At 46.1% G+C, this 20,824-nt stretch overlaps 1 pseudogene; it reads left to right on the plus strand.

Moving 5' to 3' along the window:
• The first annotated feature begins 3,236 nt into the window (after positions 1-3,236).
• LOC109433955 (small ribosomal subunit protein eS27 pseudogene) lies at positions 3,237-4,053 on the plus strand (annotated as a pseudogene).
• The last annotated feature ends 16,771 nt before the right edge of the window (positions 4,054-20,824 follow it).

The following is a 20,824-nucleotide window of genomic DNA, read 5'->3' on the forward strand; positions in this document are numbered from 1 at the left end:
CACTGATTACAGTGTATGTTCTTGCTGAAATCCAGCCTGTATATTTATTGGCCATTTTTTCTTATTAGTCCCATTGGACAATTTGAAGTTATTGCTATTCTCTAAGAAGCACTTCCCAATAGTTTCTGGGATGACAGAAATATTCTACATATGCAGCTATTAAACATTTGACTATTGACCACTTGAAATATGACTGGTGCTATGGGGGAACTGAATTTTTAATTTAATTTGATTTCAGTTTAAATTTAAATACTTACACGTGGCTAGTGGCAGCTGTATTGGATGGTGCAACTTTAGATGATTAAGAACCCACTTAATCAGATGTCACCTATTCTCATCTTTTCTATTCAAATCATCCAAAAAGATATTTAACGGACTAGATATCAAAGCTAATTCCAGGAAAACCACTCAGTATTATCAGGCTTGCTGTCACCTCCTCCCACATGAACATGTAACCAATACCGGAACACCAGGCTGTGAACCAACCACCTAAACACAGCAGAGCAGTAGAGCGGGGCTTTCTGGATGGACGGAGACTTACCGTGCTGAGGTACCTACAACCCACCACACTCTTCAGTATAACATTCCTTGAAGCTGGATCTGAGACTGATTTCCCGAAGAGGGAAATCTGTGTGTCCATACCTTGCTCCAGGTAAAGGGAATAAGACACAAAGTGTGGTCCATTTGGGGCCTGGGCTGAGGCCACCAAGCAGCGTGGAGGGCGGAGGCCAGGCTGTGAGGCCTGGAAGCGTCACCATCAGTGGTATTGCAGACTCTGCGGGTGAAACGCTGTGATCCCAGATGGCTACGGCATTGCCTGCCATCTGGTAGCAGTTGGATGCAGAGTCCAATCTGATGAATCCCAGCCAGACAGCTGGTATCAGATATTAGAAAATGCAGAGTCCAAACTCCAGAGCAGTTTTTCACAAAGCTGCCTCTGAGCCCGGGGTTCTGGGAAAGGGGGCTGAGGTCTTACAACGCTGGCCCACGGGGTGAGGACGCTCCACATTTGTAAGTATGTTTTTAATAACTTCGTTATGTGCCCACAAGGGAGTGTAGGGCACGTTAATTCTTAAACTGATGTTAACTTCTGGTCAAAACTGTGCTTCGTCCAGATCATTACTGTCTTTTTCCCCAATGTGATGTGGAAAAGCCTTTCTCCGACAGCACATCTCAAGTTTACTGTGAAACATGCAGCTACTATCCGTGATATAACAATGGTGAGTGGAGGAATAATTGCCAGACACAGACCTTCTCAGAAACAATCCCCGGAGAGGAAGTCTCCCTAGTGATGGCCTACAAGTAAGTGCCATGTCCCTGGGGTGGTCAGGGTCCCTGAAGCACCGTGGTCCTAAAACCAGAAGCCCCTTAAGCACAGGTGATGTAGAAGCCCCCCAACCCCTTGTGACGTTCTGGGAACAGCTTTCAACACCCAGCATAAATGATTTTGCAAAAATGGTCACAGGTCACTAACCTGCAAACAAAATTCTTTCTATTAAAAATTACAGTTCCCACGTTCAGCTGTAAAGAAAAGAGCTGTCATTCCCCCCACACTTCTGCCTACCACTGTTTGGCATGAGCGATTAAGCCACGTCCTGGAAAAAAGCCAACTGTGTATCATTCATGTGAACTTCTGAGGCGCTGTGAATTTTTCAGTGTGATATCACACACATGCAAATGAATACCCACGTTTGCCAAGCTCACTGGAACAAAGACATTTTTAGGAAGGTAAGTATGTGTAAAACGCTTTCTGATAACCCAGATATGTAGCTGACAAGGAATGGAGAGGATATGTTTTCCCCCCTGAAGGTGCTTTCGGCCTGGCCACCTTAAAAAGACATTAGCGGGAAGATCCAGCTGCCAGGAGATGTGGTGGCAGAAAGTGCAGCCACATGAATTTATGAGGCCCGGGGTTGGACACTTTAGAATGTAGGCCGGGCTTGGCTTCGGGGCCTTCTCGCCCCGCAGGGCTGCTCAGGCCACGGGCTGCACCGTTTCCAAGCCTTTTAATTGATTGGTTTCTCTGATCAAAAGCCTTGGAATGCTGGAGTCTCCAGGATCCTTTCTGTTCTGTCCCAATTCCAAATTGCCTCTTGAATTATATCAGTGATAATTTTGTTCCAAGCTTAGATCCATAAGGAATTCTAATCTTGGGATATTTTGGGACACAGAGTGGCTTTTCCTAGGTAGTTTCATTTCAGAAGCCCTCCAGGGATGTGCAATGAGCTCAGGGCGCCAGCGTGCTGCTAGTTGAGGAAAGCGTTGTGTAGAGTGAGGGAAGAGCCCTGTGTGTCTTCGGATATGAGGGTGAAAGAGAATATATAAGAAGCAGGGAAAAGAAACGTAAGAGGACAAAATAATATTTAAAAGGAAATCAAAGTGCTCAGAGGTCCTTCCGTGAAGGCGTGCTAGCTAGATAGCAAGTGTCCCACAGGCAACGTTTGGGTAATACTACTGGGCAGGCTTACCTGTCTGTCCGTCCAGACCCCCCCTCTGCTAGATGGATGTTCCCAGCGTGCTCTCCTTTTACATCCACCCTCCTCCAGACAGCTTCCATCCCGATTCGGGGCCAGGGAGTAGGGGTGTGACTGCCTGTCTGTCACTCCTTCAGTGATGGAAGTTGTAAGTTTATTCCGGTGGACATGGGTGATTGGCTCAGGTAAGCAGCTTAACACTAAACCTTTCAGAGAGTACATCCTTTCCTGTAAACTATACAGTCTCTTAGAATTAAAGTCCAAATTCTTTTAACTGTGTCATGATAGAATGGCAAATGCATTACTTCAGCAGTAAGGGTGTGCTTCCAGGCAGGTAGAACTCAGTACCTGGAGAAATGCTGGGAAGCCACCCTTGGCCGTCCAGGCAAAACTCAGCACCAGGGACAGCCACTACTGTGAGGGTATTACATGGGACTTTCCCTGTTCCTATGGAATTTCGGCCGAGGACCTTCCGCTGAGGACCCCAGGAGACAGGGCCTACACAGAAAAGCGAGGCACATCCCTACAGGGTTTGCAAACAGGTGTTCAGAACTGTCCATCCGCATGGTCTCCACCTCTAGCCTATTGAAGAGAATCCTTAAACTTGAGCAGGAATCAATTCCTTTTCAAAGGAACTTGTATGTGTAGGTTACTAGTCTGTATCTAGTCCCTTCTCATCAGGACAACTGAGGGAGATCCAGTATTCCACCTGTTACGATTGGGGTTGTTGCTTTCCGGTGGTGACGACCTCCCCATGAAAGCATGCCTCTTGCTAAGGATCTCTTTCATCCATCTCCAGAAGAGGAGAAGAGGAAACACAAGAAGAAGCGCCTGGTGCAGAGCCCTAGTTCCCACTTCATGGCCAGGAAATGCCCAGGAGACTATAAAATCACCACTGACGTTAGCCACGCACAAACTGTAGTTGTGTGTGTTGGCTGCTCTGTGGTCCTCTGTCCACCTACAGGAGGAAAAGCAAAGCTTACAGAGGATGCTGCTTCAGAAGGAAGCAGCACGAAAAGCACCCTGAGTCAAGAAGAGCGAGAAACCATCCTGTTAAACACATTTTGGGTTAAAAAAAAAAAATTGGGGTCATCAGCCAGGAGGTGAAACTCCCCTCTCCTCACGTGTACCTTCGTCCCGTCCTACCTCAATGACTGCCAAACTGCAGCCACTACGCACCCCGCCCCAGAGCTGAGCATTGAGAGTTTCCAGGAGCACCTGACCTGTCTGCATTCTGGGGGCAGAGGGCTTGGTGCCTGACTCCAGCCTGGGGGACGGTGACGGTGGGCGTCAGTGAGGACTCCATGGGGTACAGTGAAGACAGAGCAGCAAGAAGGGACTTGTGCCCCCGAGTTTGGCAGGATAAGGATGTACAGAATTTCTCATCATCCAAATAAAGCCTCTAGAAACTGGGAGTATTGAACAGACTAAGAAGGAACAATAGAATTCCAGGAACGTTGGGATTTTCAGCATGGATTTTTAATATACCTCTCGTTGAAATGGACTAAACAACAACAGAAAAGTAAACATGATACAGAAAGATCACTAAGGCAAAACTAGAGAAGTTTCTTATCTTATCATATACATTTTGAGGAGTAGTCACCAAAAGCAGTAAAATGAAGAAGCCACAAGAAAGATACCCAATTCTGCCCCCCACCCCAGAGGGTGGTGTCATGAAGTAGGAAATTCCAAGAAGCTCACTCTGGGGGAGGGAGCCTGGGGACAGATGGGACCAGGGATGAGCCTGGATAGCCCCTGCTTAGGGCTCCTTTCCCCACCACAGGCCAGCAGCGCCTTCCGAAGCAGACGTCTCAGAGCTGGGAGGAAAAGTAAGTAGCCGTGGCTGACTGTCCAGTAGGAGCATGGATTTATTTCGACCTTGGGAGAACGTGACCAGCCTGGGGAGTGGGGGTTGAGGTCTGAAGGCAACGATCCATGAAGGTAAAACATGAGATATTTTCCAAAACACTTTTCAAAACTAAAAGTCAACAGTGGCCAAAACAACAGAAAACTCACATTGTCACATTTGACAAAGAACCCTCGAAACACAGGACTTATGTCTGTCCGCTGGCCTGTAAGGCAGAATTGAAGGATTGGGCAACATCCAAGGAGACCGCCCAGAAAAGATGGGTCCAGGGATCGCAGAGTGAATTAGGAAGGTGTGGGCTGAGATGCCCACGTAGGCCTGCCAGGGCTCCACCCCCCCCCCCCCCCCCGCCTCCCCCAGCGCTGCCCTGAAGCCTCAGCAACTAAACGAAACAGGTCACGGAAACTAGTCCCTCGGTGCTCTGCTTCACAGGCAGAGGATGCTCAGAAAGAGGGAGAGACACACGTTGATCCCCATGAGTTTGGAGCCAGTTGGAGGCCAAAATTTTAAAGATGAACAAACAGCTCGGGGACAGAAATAGAGGAAAACCAACCTCACAAGCAGAGTGTGTTAACAGTATATTTTGGAAGATTTACATCAGGAAACAAATCCTTTATCAAATGTATCACATATTAAAGAAAATTAAAAAGAAAGAAGAAAGCTTCTCTGACATAAAAGATTCTCTGATTTGCTGACAACATCCTGAGACATAAAGGGAGTTTCGTAACTGAGGAAAGAGGTAACGTCATCACAACATTACCTGAGAATTACAAACACCCAAGTTGTTAGTTACTTGTTCGTGAAGTCAATGAAAACATCTTTCCTACGATGTGAGGTCAGGTGGTGCTTGTTGTCCACCTTCTTCCCTGGATTATCTTCATGATGACACAGAGGATTAAATAACCCGCAAACGGGAAGCTGTGGTGTAAAAACCAGGCAGTGAGATCGAAGTCATTTACACATGAAATTAAATCCACATAATTAGGGATTATGGTTTCTTGATATGTAGTGTTATCCTTAATGAAAGAAGCCATCGTAATGTGACTGTTGCATTAGGACTGCGTTAAATGAATGCAGGTATATGTGCTTGAACTCCCCCCAACCCCCCAAAAAAAGGAAAAGGAATGGGGACAGCAGAACTTAAGCAGTGGCGTAATTCAGCCTGCCGTGCTGCGCCAGGCATATGCCCGAGTGAGCATGAGATACGAGGCTCGTCTGCGGCCCCACCTGACTCTCAGACGGTCAACATCTTCCTGCACTGTGCTTCCACGGCTTAGCAGTATCTGCCTGGGCACACCGGGATCGAAGAGTGAGCCGTTCACTTTCTCTGACACTTAACCAAAGAAACAGCTACTGCTTTCAATATTTTGATGGAGACGTATTTGTTAGTCTCATGGAAAGGCTTTATCGGTCCCTGATAATGCACCTTCTTAGGGAATTTCCAAGGGTAATTTTGACAACAGATGATTTTGGTTTCATCCGTAAGGTTAGGAAGGAGGTCCAAGTGAGAGCAAATCCTACATAAGAAACAGTTCTGCAAAATTATTTAACTATAATAGACTAGGGAAAAGATTCGAGAACTGAATTGGCAAACCTGAGATGGGAGGCAGATGACAGTTGTAGATACCCTAATATAATTCTCTTTTATGGAAAGAGTAAATCTCACTTTGTTTAATATTGGTTTATCACTACTATCATATAAATAAAGACATATTTTTTTCTCTCTCTCTGGTTAAATGGGGCAAGAAACAAAACTTAAAACATAAGACCATATAGCAAATGATTAAACGTAGCAGTGACACAAACAAAAAATAACAGTAAAACCAAGAAAACCTAAAACCATAATTTGGATTTAGGAAATTCAGATTATGAACCCTTTATCTACCGGGGTGAAGATCATAGAAGGTATTCAGGTATACACACAATTATTAACATCAGTTAACTCAGATGGGAACATTTCTGAGTGGTTTTTACTTTATTATTCAAACCTTTGTGTTTGGCAATTTAAAAAGAGAAAAAAGAACATGTGTTATCTTTTTTCTAATTAGACCCAACAATAAAGTTATGTCATTTTGTTAACAAAAAATATAAAGTAGGAACAAGATTTTGATGCCATCCCTTTAATCTCCTGTGCTTTCTACAACCGAGTGTGCAGTCCTGAAGAGGGCTGCCCGAGTTTCAGAACTAGAAGTGCTAAGGATTTGAATGGTCGTCAGTCTTTGGAGAAAAATGCAGTGATGTTCAGAATTTAAACTTCTTTTAGTTAAGATGGAAACTGCACTAATGATTTTTAGCAAAACAAAAAAAAAATCTATAAAGTTCCGATTAATTACACAGAACATTAAATTGATCAGTATCCCATTCAAACCCATTCCAATTAATTGATTGATTGAAACTTTCAAGTCTCTTCTGGAATATGTACCATACGTTTAGCATGAATCTCTCTCCCATTCCTTTCGTTCTGACTCCCATCTTTTCTCTTTGTCTCACGTTATATAAATTTATAGCCGATCTCTGCAAAGAGTAGAAAAATTGTGTGGCTTTTCATAGATGGAAATCCGGCTGTTTGCAAAAATTGTGGAAACAGTGTAATTTCCAGTGTGTATTTTGGGCCAGACTTCATATGTGCTCTTGGAAACTCCAACCGTAAGCTGTTGATCCTGTTTTGCTGCGCAAGTCAGGTAGGTCAGTTTTCCCTCTTCCTTTCACCAGACGCACCAAGTACAAGGTGACGTAACGGATGTTTCTTCTTCAGGAACTGAGAAAAACGTCCCTCAACTGGCCTGGAACAAACGATGGCTAGGGAGTGACTTTGGTTAAAGTTGGGGGACTATTCGCCGGGAACCTGTCTCATCAGTTCTCTGTGGAGATGGTCGGTAGTTCCTTTCATTTAGTACTGGGATAGAATGCTCTCTGGATTCGACCACTCAGGCACCCGCATTTGTCTCAATATTATACTTCCCTCGTGCACGACAAAGCAAAGCTTTCTGTCTATGTTAAATTTGAAGTTACTATGTGGCCTTTGAAGGAAGCCCAACGAAATGTTTCATGGAATTAGACGAGGGCATTAGCAGCTACCTTGCCAAAAGTCAAAAGACAGGAGAGTTGCCTGCGGGCTTGAATATTAAGTCCTGACTTTGATGATGTAGTCTGCACATTCCACTCATTAGCATACTTGTGACTTATTGCATTTCATCAGCATTTGCAGCATTCTGGGCCAGAAATACGTTGAGTAAATATTTGAGGCCTGTATCCGCTTCAGCTCCTACCTGTGTTGTTTTCAAGTTATCAGTGAGGACAGATGAGTTTTTATTATAAGTGACCTTTGATGCGATGTTGATGGCATAAAAACTAAAGATAATGAAGATTAAATTGACTTTGTAGCCCTTTTTCCTTTGTGTTGCTGGCATTTCCACCCGACTCCTTATGCCATTTTAAATGTAAACAACTAGAGCTTGGCTCCAAAGTCATTTATTTTCAGGAAAAGATGAAATAAAACTGTATGACGCTAGGAACTCAGGGAGCCACTTTAGCCATAAAATAACAGACTTGGGGGCTTCACCCTTTCTGGTTAGTTAAGAAACAGTAATGAAACGGGCCTATCTAGGAGGCAGTGACTTTTCAATTAGGTTGTCTGTGTTTCTGAGCCCACAGGTCACCTCTGACACTCAGACATCTGCAACCCCCCTACCCCACCTCCCCGAGCTGAGGCCAGCAGCTGCTCAGACTGGGCAGTAATGAGTTGGCTCCTTTCAAGAACAAAATTGTCACCTTCACACCATGACCATGACTCAAGAAACCTCAGTGACAGAAATCCCAGCTCCTTCTTCACCAAATTCCCTCGTATCTTTCCACTTTCCAAGAATAGTGGGGCAAAGGCTCTTATCATTGATGGCACAACATTAAAATGACAATGATAACAAAAATCATGGTTTACTTTCAGTGCACACAATCCCAGTAAATATAAAAAAAATAGACATCTGGATGGTATATTCTATTCAAACATCATTAAATGTTGGGGTGCACCTAAAAAAAATAGGGAAAACCAAGTCAGTATAAAAATCATAGAGATAATGTCCTGGTAAGATGGGCTGTGATAAATTGCCATTAAAAATTATTCTCGATTATGCAGAATTCAAAATGTTCGTATAGGCCTCCTTTTCAAAAGCTAGTTAACGGAATATAAATATGGCTGGAATCATTTCAAAATTCCAAATTTTACAATTCGGGCTCAAACAAACATGAGAAAATAATTAAGGCAATTGCTTTGCAAAGTCTGCTGACTTTTAACATGAAGAATGTTATGGAATAGTTAATGATCTATAATAGGTCATCTTCTTAAAAGCTGCCTTTACAGCACAGAAAGCATTTTTTCAGTTTAAAAAGTAGATTGCAGTGACTCTTGGTCGGTCGGCGGCTCTTCTAACACAGGTCCCCAGGGGGTTGTGCTGGAAACAATCTCGGGGAAAGCCTGGTTTCAGACTGTTCACTGTTTGACTTCTCCAAGACCCCCAGAAACAGTGCGGCTGCGGGCTTCCAGTGACGGCAGTTTGAGGAGATGGTGGGTGTGCTCATCTGTTTGGCCCTGGGTGGGGATGATTAATGCTCGGTGTACAGACCCTTTAGCAAGCAGCGGGAAATGGCTTTGAGCAAGCCCTGACTGTTCATTCACTCAACAAAAATTTATGGAGCCCTGCTACGTGCCCAGCCATGCAGCGTGACCGCCCGAGGACCCTTCCCCCAGGGAGCCTGGGTTCCAGGGGGAGGCAATCCAGGCACAAACGGACACCAGCTTCTAGAGTCCAGGGGTGACACAGGCAACAAGGAAACTAGGAGAAATTCTGGGCCAGGGGTGGAGGGGTTGAGGGAGGGTAGAGCTGCTGTCAGATCTATAAGGAGCAAGTGTTTGAAGGAAGGGAGCCAGCCGCCCAGCGAGGTACACATCTTGGGGGGAAACTAACTATGTGGGTAACTGGAGAAAGAGGACCCAGTTCTAGGCCGAGGCCAGAGCAAGTGGCAAAGCCCCGGTGTGCAAGCATTTGGGAGTTTTCCAGGCAGAGCAGGGACGGGAGCGACTGTAATGCAGCTACGACAGGACGACAGGGGACAGAGCTGAGAGATGGGCTGACGCAGGGCCCATGGCAGCCACTGTGGAGGTTTTGGCCTTGACTCTGAAGGCAGGGGAAGTGACGAGAGTTTTCAGAGCCACAGTGAGGTGATCTGACAAATTACAGAAGGGTCATTTCGGGCTGTGTGAAGAATAAACTACAGGAGTTGTCAGCCTGGGTGAGAGGCCACTGCCGGTTTCCAGGAGATGTACGGCGTCATGGTCCAGGGTGGGGGCAGTGAGAAGGGAGCTCATTTTGGATAGATGCTGAACGTAGGTGAGAGGAGGGTCAGGAGTGACTATGGTTTTGGATTTGAGCATCCAGAAGAATGGGGTTACCACTTGTGTTAGTGTGCTGGGCCGCTGTGGAAAGCACCACACACTGGGGCTTCAACCACACACATTATGGTCTCCCGGTCTGGAGGTCAGAAGTCCAAGCTCCAGGGGTCGTCAGGGCTGGTTCCCTCTGCAGGAGGGTCTATCCAAGCCGCTCTGCCAGCTCCCGGTGGCTGCTGCCGTCTGTGGTGGCCCTTGGCTTCTGCTGCATCCCCCACTCTCCAGCTTCATGTCACATGCGTTCTCCCTGTGTGTCCGCCTCTGTCCAAATGTGCCTCTTCTATAAGGACACGAGTCACATTGGATTGGGGCCTACCTGACTCCAGTATGACTTCATTGTAACCTAACTCATGACATCTGCAATGACCCTATTTCCAAGTCAGGTCACATTCTGAGGTCTCTGGGCTCTTACTTCCACGTATGAATGGGGGAGAACATTTCAACCCATCACACCACTGGTAGCATGAGCCAGAGTTGAGAGCAGCAGGTTTGGACATGACGCCCACCTGTGTTCCGAGCAGAGACGCCAAGCGGACAGCTGAGCGTTCGCAGGAGAGGTCCAGCCTAGAAACAGAAACTCAGCAGTTAACGGAGGGTGTATTTAAAGCCGTGCTCTATGTAATATTGCCTTTACAGGGGCTATACTTGGAAAAGGAAAGATACCTGAGAACTAAGCTTGACGACACCCCAACATTTGGAAATAAGAAAGGAGAAGAGAGGACTTAGAGAACATCGGGACCAATCTCATCATAGTCACAAAAATAAGTGAACAAAGCCCCACATACAGGGGATACACAGCTCTGTACATGTCCCTAAAGTGACGCCATCTCCTACACTACCCCAGCTCTCAGCTTCCTGCCCCACACCTCCTGGAACTAAGGTCTCTCGTGAGCAAAGTACTTTGCATATTCTCCTCATGTTTTGGCTTTGGCTAAAACCAGCTTCCTCCATAGCCCTGTCCACCAACAGCCGTAGCTGTTTTCTGTCACCACCCTGCAGGGCTGACAGCACCCTGACATCGGTGTGCTCCTTGCTTCCTACTGCCCCCCCCCCTCGTCCTCCTCTTCACTCCTTCCCTCCCACTGCCCCTCTTGTAACAGGATCTGCTAATGTTCAGGCAACTCTTGTGGCTCCATTACTACTACCAGCCCCCTTCTCTCCAGAGCCACTTCTGTGCTCCTTCTTGGTCACAGCACCGAAACAGAGATGACCCTTTCAAGTCCTTGGCTGTTCAGTTCTTTGACGTCCTCTCCTGCAGTTGTCTTGCCCTCCTTCCCACCTCAGACCCTTATTCTCAAGGACAAACTTTAGCTCGTGTGATTCCATTGATGACACCCCATAGTAGTAATTTCTAGTCACCCACTCTCTGCCCCCAGTGCCTACACTTCCTGCACTCTTGTTATGGACTGAACGTTTGTGTCCCCCAAATTCCAATGTTGAAATCCTAACCCCTAAACATGATAATGTGAGGAGGTGGGCCTTTGGGAGGTGTTTAGGTCCTGAGGGTGGGGCCCTCCTGAAGGGATCAGCGCCCTTACAAAAGGGGCCCTGGAGAGTTCTCTCAGCCCTTCCCCACGTGAGCACTAGGAGAAGGGTGCCACGCAGGAGAGAGCCCTCGCCTGCCCACCCTCACCGTGGACCTCCAGCCTCCAGAACTGGCAACAAGAAATGTCTGTTGTTCAGAAGCCCCCCAGTCTCTGGTGTTTTGTCAGAGCATCCTGAACAGACTCAGACACACGCTCACTTCTGGAATCTAAGCTCTTTATCACAAACGGAACAAAGAGCAGCCGGTCCCATCACATTGCCCTGTCCTTTCTCACGCTTGTCCCCTAGCTTCGCCCGACCATAGTTTAGATGCCATGCTCATCTATACAAGCCTCTCCTTGCTTGTCTCTCTCACCATCTGACTTGCTCATGAAAACCCTGTAAATTCCCACTGTTTGCCTGTTCTGTGCGCATCCAGGAAGCTGGGCACCAGTGGGGACCCGACCCCATAACCACATTGACTGATCCTAAAATTCATGACCATTGACTTCAACTGGGTTACATCACATACACCAGCATTACATCACACATGCACACTGTAACACACAGACACACACGTTATATTACATCACACATGCACACTGTAACACACAGACACACACACGTTACATTACACACACATGCTGCATCACACACTGTAACATACACAGACACACACATTACATTACACACTCACATCACACACACACACCACATCACACACACATGCTGCATCACACACTGTATCACACACACACCACATCACACACTGTAACACACACACATTACATTACACACATCACACACACACACACCACATCACACACACACGCTGCATCACACACTGTAACACACACAGACACACACATTACATCACACACTCACATCACACATTCACATACACACACATCACACACACATGCTGCATCACACACTGTATCACACACACACCACATCACACACTGTAACACACACAGACACACACACCACATCAGACACTCATGCTGTATCACACACACATCACACACACACACTGTATCTCACACACGCACTGCATTACATACACACATGTATCTAGTGGTGTCGTGTTCCCAAATAAATACATGTGTGATATAGTTTAAATAATAAGAAAGTACCAGAATTTCTTGATCACATTACTGTGGAAATTACATTGCCCCTGAAAACTAAAAGTTCTCTTAGGAAGTGTAAAAAGAAGTTAAATGGAAGATAGAATTAAAAAGGTGGAAAAGAAACATTGGTTTCTTTAAATATTAACAGTGACTGTTTTTACATGGTATTTTTCCCCACAGTAGTCAAAGAAACTAAATTAGCAAAATAAAAAATAACAATAATAAAACGTCGGTGTTGTCGTGTGTCCTCCTTTAAAACCAGATCTTGATTAAACTAATTCATAGCGTTGTGGATATTACAACCGTTTTTATGATATTTTGTGAATTAACAACTTCAATGTTACTAGAGAATTTAAAAGTACATATATCTCAACTTAGTGATGGCATCAATGCAAATTGGCATCCAGCAATGCGAAACTGTTTCAAGTGTAAGGCTACAAAACCACGGTTTTGTTTTTGTTTGTGTTTTCGTTGCTTTGCTCTTCTGTGACTCGCGTCTTAGACGTTTTACTGAAGGTGTCCTTAACGTTAGAAGAACACACATGGTCCGGAATGTAAATGAAGAACATCACGTGAGCCCGTTCCTTTGCAGTCAAGGTACCGAAGTGCCCATTTGTGTTTACAGAAGATCTCGGACACGGCTCTGCCTGCATGGGTGGCAGTGACGAAGTGCAGCTGTCACAAAGCAGATGTTCAGATGGGCCCCTCCGACCTCTGCCAAGGACAGGGCTCCGGCAGCCACATCAGAAAGCCAGCTCGTCAGCCAGAGCCCAGAGAACTAGCCGAGTCCTCACCGCCTCCCCCGGAACAGCTGGAACCCATTTCTTTCTTTGGAGCGCTTTCTAGTCTGAGCTGAATAGACTACTGTGTCGAGGGTTTCGACTTGCCTCTCCTCGGGATGGCTGGCCTGAGAGAAGCTAGCCCAAATGTTGATCCCTTTGAGCTCGCAGGGCTGTGGCCTCCCAGGGGTCAGGTTTCAGGGTTTCAGCGCTGGCCTGGAAAAGCAAACAAACACATGCACTGTGTACTTAAGCATTAGGGGGAGGCAGGAGGGCTGAGAGCCCGCGGCCTCCTCATCTTGGCCTCTGCAGCCATTTTGGACACAAAACCTTTGTGACAGAGCAAACTGGGTTTTTTGGGGTCTCTCTCTCCCCCACCCCTTCCTGCTCAGATCCCAAGGTGCCCACCCAAGTCAAGTGGGGTTTGGCAAAAACAAATGGCCTTGTTTTCTCTTTCCGAGACATTGGAATGATGGCTTTCCTCAGTCTCAGGCTAGTTCTCAATCTTCCCACTGCAGGGGAAGCGAGGTGCTAGCCCCCCAGAGGTGGCACAGTGGGGCAATTCACAGAGGCCTTCTCCAAAGCCCTGCTGCCCCAGGAGCCAGCTGGAAGGTGGCAGAAACCAGCAGCCTTCAGCCCTGGCGGTGTTTCTGCCCCCCACACCCCGAAGTTTCTGGTACCATTAAGTGAAAAAAGCAGATGACAAAATCGTACCTACAGCATGACCTCATGTTGTTAAACACTTTACAAGAAAAATATGGGTGCGTCCCCAGGGTGGGGGGGGGGAAGCCCCAGGAAGGGCAGACGCGGGATGGTCACCCAGAGCTGAATGGGGGCGGCCCTGACTTCCATTTCCTTTCCTTTGCTAAACAGTCTTCCTAAATCTTCTGCTTACCTTGAAATAAGTTTTTCTTTTGTTGGTTTATTTGTCAGTAAGTAGGCCATAAAATTGTATTTCTGGAAAGACGACGGGGGTGGGGTTGGAGGGAAGAATAAGATGTCAGCAGTGACTTTCCTGGTGGTGAGTAATTTGCATAGGTGTATGTAGTATATATATATTTTCCTAAGTTTTCAATATTGTGTATATGCTGCTGCTTTTATAATGGAAATGTGTAAGTTTGACTAACATTGGCTTTTGTTCTTAATCTCTGGGAAGAAAGAGGTGGAGAAATTGCCTCCAAACTTTAAACAGAGGATTTGATTTCGCTGAAGATACCATTCAGAATCAGGAATTGGGGTGATAAAGGAGAACCCCAGGTGGAGAGACCCGCACTTTGTTTTCAGGTGAGCTCTAATCAGAATCACAGTGAGGCCCTCCAGGGAAGGAGGGGCAGGCGAGGCCTCGCCAAAAGGCAGACGCAAGTGCAGAGGTACAACCCACCTCCCCCACCTCAACCAAAAGCATGAAAAGGACACAGGTTAGGAGTAATGAGCAGTTAACACACGTTAACACCATAAATGGACATGAAAATGGTCTAAACCCTTACACTGAATTAACCATTTCGGACTGAATTGATAGAGCCTGTTTTTACTGATACTCTCTTCTTCCTACTGACATCTGGAAAATCCCAGTGGAACCATAAAGAAAGTGAAGGAATGATTTACCATTGTAATTTAATACATGTGAACGTCTACAAGAAAAATGCACATTCAGGGATGAGAACCATATTCCTTCAATGCGTTTGTTCAAGCTGTTTGCTTCATTTGAGGTCCTCCTAAGGATCACGACACGAAGAAAATGTTTCAGTGAAGTGTTTTTTCACTCCAGTGAGTCAAATCTATCTGATTATATATGTTATATAATTATTTTATGTAACAAATATATGAATATTTACATGAATTCATTTGACATACGGTAATACAAGTATGTTATTTAACACATTATATGAATTATACATATAGCAAGAAAATCTGTCCTGCTTTAATAGACTTTCTTATCTTTAACTTGAGACTTTATTCAAATTATAGCCCATACCCTAAAAAATGCATTTCGATTTAAAATATAAAATTGATTCAGAAAGAAGTTGGCAGCTGTGTTTTCATATATTGAGCGCTATGAGTACCAACTATAGACACGATCTGTTTCAAATAGAAAACCGTGGCTCAATTATAATACTGATAACTGTGTGGTGGGCAGGATAGGATCTGTAACTAAATTTATTTTAACTTCCTTTTGAAGCCTTTTAAAAATCAGTCCTGGAAAACGGCTAAATGAAGCTCCGTAGGTCATGGTGAAATCAGCCTTGGAAAATCAAGAGAAAATGGAAACATTTAAGAAACATACCAGGTAAGCTTGGCTCAGGCTTTGAGCAAGGTCTTTTGAAGTCTCCTACAATAGAGACCCCCTCTGGCATCTGCTTCTTTCTCTGGATCATTCACCTACCTCTTTTGGCTTTTGCCCCAGAGGCTTCTCCAGCCCCCAATACAGCAAAAACTGCCAAATTGAGCCCCACGTCAATACCTTGCATTCAAAAGCAGGAAGATAATACTTGGCTTAGCAAACACAGGACTCAATTTGTATTTCCTATCTTGAAAATTCCCAAGTATGCCCTATTCATGGGATTTTATAGATTCTTAGGTTTCAAAGGCAACGTAGAAATTATCTGCCCCACCCCCACTTTTTTTTTTTGCAGAAACTGAGACACAGATTGGTGAAGAGAGTAACCAACTATGCCAGAACAGATCAAAATTACCTAAACTTGAGCCCAGCTGCCATTCAGCTGCCTCTTGCAAATGGATTCCTTTTAATAGACCGCAGCTTGGGGCCGGGTCTGCTTTGCATTAGCCTGCAGTGTTCACAATCCTAACTGTGGATCCTGCTTTTCTAATTACTCCAGTTCTGTGGACTCTGGTCTGAAAGCCGGAGGCCTCTAGTGGGTCTGTAATCTTTGGTTTATCCAGTACAAGCTTTTCTTTATGACATGGTCTAGATAAAAATTAGCCCTAACAAAACGCAGTTTCTTTCCGTTAAAATCAAGAAGACCTGGGATAAAAAAAAGTGGATATTAGACATTTTGAGAACGAATCTAAGGCTTCTTGGGCCTGTTGTGGGCTCAGAACCCCAGCTACTTCTTCTGTAACGTGGGGACGGAAATGCCTCACCTGAAGATGAGCTGACTGGACTGGGTCATCGGCAACGTCCAAGAAAGGACCAGTCTGGGCAGATTTCAGGTAAAGGTAAGAGGAATGTGATGCAATAATACTAGGCAAAGATGGTGATTTCTGACTTAGGGAAAACTGTTAAATGATATAAACTAACTTAAGTGGGCCTAACAAGGTCGTGATAATCAACACTGAAAAAGATTTCTGACTTAGAAGAGACTGTTAAAAGTTTGTATTGCTCATGTACCCAGCTGGGGAGGCTCTCGTTTGCCTTTGCTCTGGGGCCAATGGCGTTTATGCATATGACAACACTGTGGGTCTGCTCTACCTGACAGACAACGCTGCTACTATCCTCACTCACTGTTGCTATAAGTTAGAGTACAATTATAGGGACCTGTGATACCACGTGTCCTGGGGGCCTTGGGAGACCAGCTTATCTTACTTCAGTGTATCCTAAAAATTGCCTGGAGCTAGGAAAATGGTTCAGCTTATTAGAACAGTTCACGTGACAAGGCAAAGTATTGCCTTTTTTTTTTGTCTCCGGCTTCCAGCACAAGTGGGCTAAACTCCACGTCACAAATGCGGGACCTACCTAATGGGGGAAGGGCTTCTGTGCTCTATGCAGGCCATTGCGAGCTACTTGGGGAAACTCTAAAAACATGAGTTAAATTTCAGCTGCGTCGAGTAGTGATGATGAAAAAACCCTTTCACGTGTTTTTGTAAAGATAGTCTGTTTCAGCTAATACAGATCAAATGTTTGGGGGTGGAGGGTGGTGGGGAACTCTGTTCAGGGGTGAGGGGGAAATCCTTGCCTGCGAGAGATGCGTTCCCTAGCTTATGAACAAATGTGCCCTTTAAGACGTGGGATTGTAGACAGGGTTAGAAGTTCTGGGAGGGAAGAAGAAATCCAGGATCCTTCCCCCACCCTGTGGGCTGTTGATGAGGAAGGAGCTTCAGTGATGAGGGGGAAGGAGAGTTCCAGGCACACCATCCTGGCTGGAGGTGGGGACTCAGAAGGGGCCTGGGGCAGACAGATCACAACTGTAACATGTCCCCAGACAGCTTGAGCAAAACCTGTAAACTATGGCCGCACAACGCTTCCCTTTAGAAGCACAGCTCTTAAATTACCAAGGTATATTTTGTAAGTCTTATGCTGATTTAAGCAGGATTTGTTTTCCAGAAAATGCTGTGGTTCTTAATATGTCATCTGCTCATTTTAAGGTGCTCCCTTCGAAGGTACATGCACATTAGGCAGCATGTTCTCCTCTCGACAGACATGTGGGTGCCTTCACTGGCGATGGCACGTGGGTTATGATCTTGCTCCTCCGTGTCACGGCTCCCCGAGGGGCTGGGGCAGCCTCCCCAGCTGTAATGGGACCTAGCTAGCAGTTGAAGGGTGTGGTGTTGACTGAGGTCTGGGTGAACACATCGCCTAGAGAAGATGTGGTCCAGGTACCAAGCATAGACAGTGCTGAGCAATCCTGGCAGCCCTGACCATTTCTGGAAGGTTCTTGGTCTCCCTTCCCTGGCACCCAGAAGGTCATTGCATGATATTTCCCAGTGAACCTGAATTCCTGGGCTCTGACTTGCCCAATAATCCCAACTCTGGGCTCAAAACTGAATTTGGGTTCTGTTATTGCTTCCTTTTTAATCACTTGGGACAGCAGAGAATTTGCAGGGACAGAAAGTGTAGGTTGTGGCTGTGGGCTGTGGACAGATGTAAGAGTGGGTGGTGTGAGACAGACCAAGCTTGATACACAGTCCTTAATCTCAGGGTGCTTATAACCTAGTAGGAAGACAAAGCTGTGACATGTCCAACAATTAAATAGCAACAGATACCTGCGTGTATCATCAAGTGTTAAGTGGGTGGTAAAGAGCTGACTGTGGTTCCTTAAAGATGGGCAGGCCATGGGCTTGGGAGATCTCCAGGAAGGAAGCGAGCACAGAGGGGCACCATGCTTTACACATCTCATTTAAACCTCCTAAGACAACCTTTGGGACAAACGGTGCTACCTTATTTTAAAGAGCAATAGAGGTTGGCGTGTTTCTCCCTCCTTCCTCCTCACTTCCTGCCTTTTTGTCCCACTCTGCGCTCACTGAGGGAATGAAGAATAGAAGTAGGTCCAAGCCTACTTTACTCAGCCTATTCCAGCCACGTTTGGCTGAGGTCTCCTGTCACACTGTGTCAAGTGTCTACAGAGCATCTTCCTGCGCTTACGGAGTGGGTGCCCAGGTGTGGTGGAAGCTTGAAGACAAAGATGAATGTTAATAATACTGCACACACCTAAGGAGTCCTGCCCACACCCCCAAATCCCTGACAGCATCATGGCTCCACGAGGCAGAAATTCTGTGTATCGGCTTATAGCATTTGCTTAGAGAATAATCAGGGAGGGGTGAAGATTTCTGCATTCAACATTCAAAGCTGCCTTGAAAGTGACACAGTGGCTCCAACTTCGGGCCACAGACTCCATCAGAATCACTGTGGGGACATGTTCCTGATGCAGGTTCCAGGGCCCACACTGGATCCACTGAGTAGACTCAACTTGGGAGATTCAGGCATCCGGACTTGGACGAGCTTTCCAAGTGACCTTTATGCACTCTGAGTTTAGGACAGTTGAGTGGGGAAGTGTCCTGGTGTGAGGGCATGACACTGATCTGAATCGCAGCTCACATTGATTGAGCCCTCGCTGGATGCAGGGTCACCTTCAGTCCTCACCACAGCCTATGATGGAGAAAGATGTCATCTCAGCCTCACAGGTGAGGACGATGGAGCCACAAGTCTACCAGTAGTGCCCGTTGGAGATGTGACTCGGGCATCTGGCTTGTGAGCGTCACCCTTGTCTCTCTCTCAGCTGAGGGTTAAACGGAGAACCCTGGGAGCAGAATGAATTGATAATCCCTTGAATAATACAGAACTCCCTAATGCACTTTCTCTGTATGTTTGTTCCTGGCTCTAGTTACAAAATGCTACCTACAGATGGGTCACTTTATCTTCAAGACATGGGAACCCCGCGTGAAAACATTTGGGAAATTTGGGGGCATCAGCTGCAGCGATGATTGAATCACATTCCTCAGTAGCCAAGGCTCAGCCACTGAACTTAGAAAAAGGAAAAAAAGCAAAATTTGACTTTCGCAGGTACTTGGTTTGAACTGAAAATGAACTCCAAGTAAAATCAGACTCTAGAAATCTATTTCTCCCTGGGGAGAGAAAAATACACTTTGCATTTTCATTGGTTTATAGGGGGAAAAAAATGTATTAAATAAGATTGACTTGGAAATGAGCACATCCCCTTTTTTTAATGCTGTGCAGTGGCCTGTGAGCAGATGAGTCTCTGCAGAGCAGATGTGACCAAAGTCATGGTCTCATTCACTCAGTGGACATCTTTGGAAGCCCTGCTTCATGGTGGCTCCCTCTCTCTGACCACTTTCAACACTGTAGATCCAAGTTTCAAATCAAGTTGAAGTTAGAGAAATGTACATGATCAGCTTCATAAGCAAAAGTTACAGGATGTGAAAATACGCTCCATTGTTTTTATAGTCGGCCCAGGGAATCTTAACAAATGATATGGAACCCAAACACTTGAATGCCAGTGAGCCACAGGAGGAGAAAATCAAATGAGGGGGACAGCCCTGTCTCCAAGGTCATGCAATGAATATTCTAGAAACTGGGACATGAGGGCGGAAGCCATCCCAAGCCTGGAAGAGTACTTGTGCCCTGAAGGGAATGCCAGGGTGGAGGAAATGTGTCCTTGGGGAGAAGATGGTGGAGGGGGTGCTTGACAGAAGTTGGGGTCAGAGGGAGCAGACTGGAGTCCTGGGCGGTGTGAAGCACTCAGGCAACGCCCAGGAGGTTGGTTTGTTCAGAGAACAGGGAGGAGAGTGAAGAAGGGGACTCCCTGCTGTGGTGGAAGCTTGAGTGAAAGCGGCAGGAGGCAGAGAGGGAGTGAGGAGGGCTGCTGTATCCTGCCCAGGAATCTGGACTTCAGCCCGCAGGCAGTGGGCAGCTGTGGGAGGTGCAAAGAGCTGGAGCGCCCCAGCAAACCTACCTTTATCTTCATGCTGCAACTCCTGTGGCAGCTCCAACACGGCCAAGCGCATGCCAGACTCAACTAGTCACTCTGCCAATCCATCAAGATGGTGAAAGTCTGTGTGTTTGGGGCCGGGGGGAGGGCGGTGATGGGGAGTCTGGATGATCACCCTGGATGCCTTGTGGATGGGGGGCGTAGTTCTTCACTCTGGGCTCATGTCTCAGCTCCATCACGAAGCCTACCACCTCCACCCGTCCAGTTCCTGGCCCTGAGCACTCAGTGTTTTTAGGCTGCTGTGGTATGTTGCAAGATTGAGAATTGTCTCAGTTTCCCTTTGGAGGGAACAATTCTCCTGGACTCCTTTGCTAACTGAAGAAATTTTCTTAGAAGGTACTTTATGTAGTAACAAATCTAAGAGCATCTATATAACCCTAACTATGGTTATAGTCTTCTCGAATTATAGAACGCTTACATATT

This window comes from Rhinolophus sinicus, chromosome 2 (assembly GCF_057876585.1).
Source record: "Rhinolophus sinicus isolate RSI-liver-muscle chromosome 2, RSI-T2T, whole genome shotgun sequence".
Taxonomy (NCBI): Eukaryota; Metazoa; Chordata; class Mammalia; order Chiroptera; family Rhinolophidae; genus Rhinolophus; species Rhinolophus sinicus.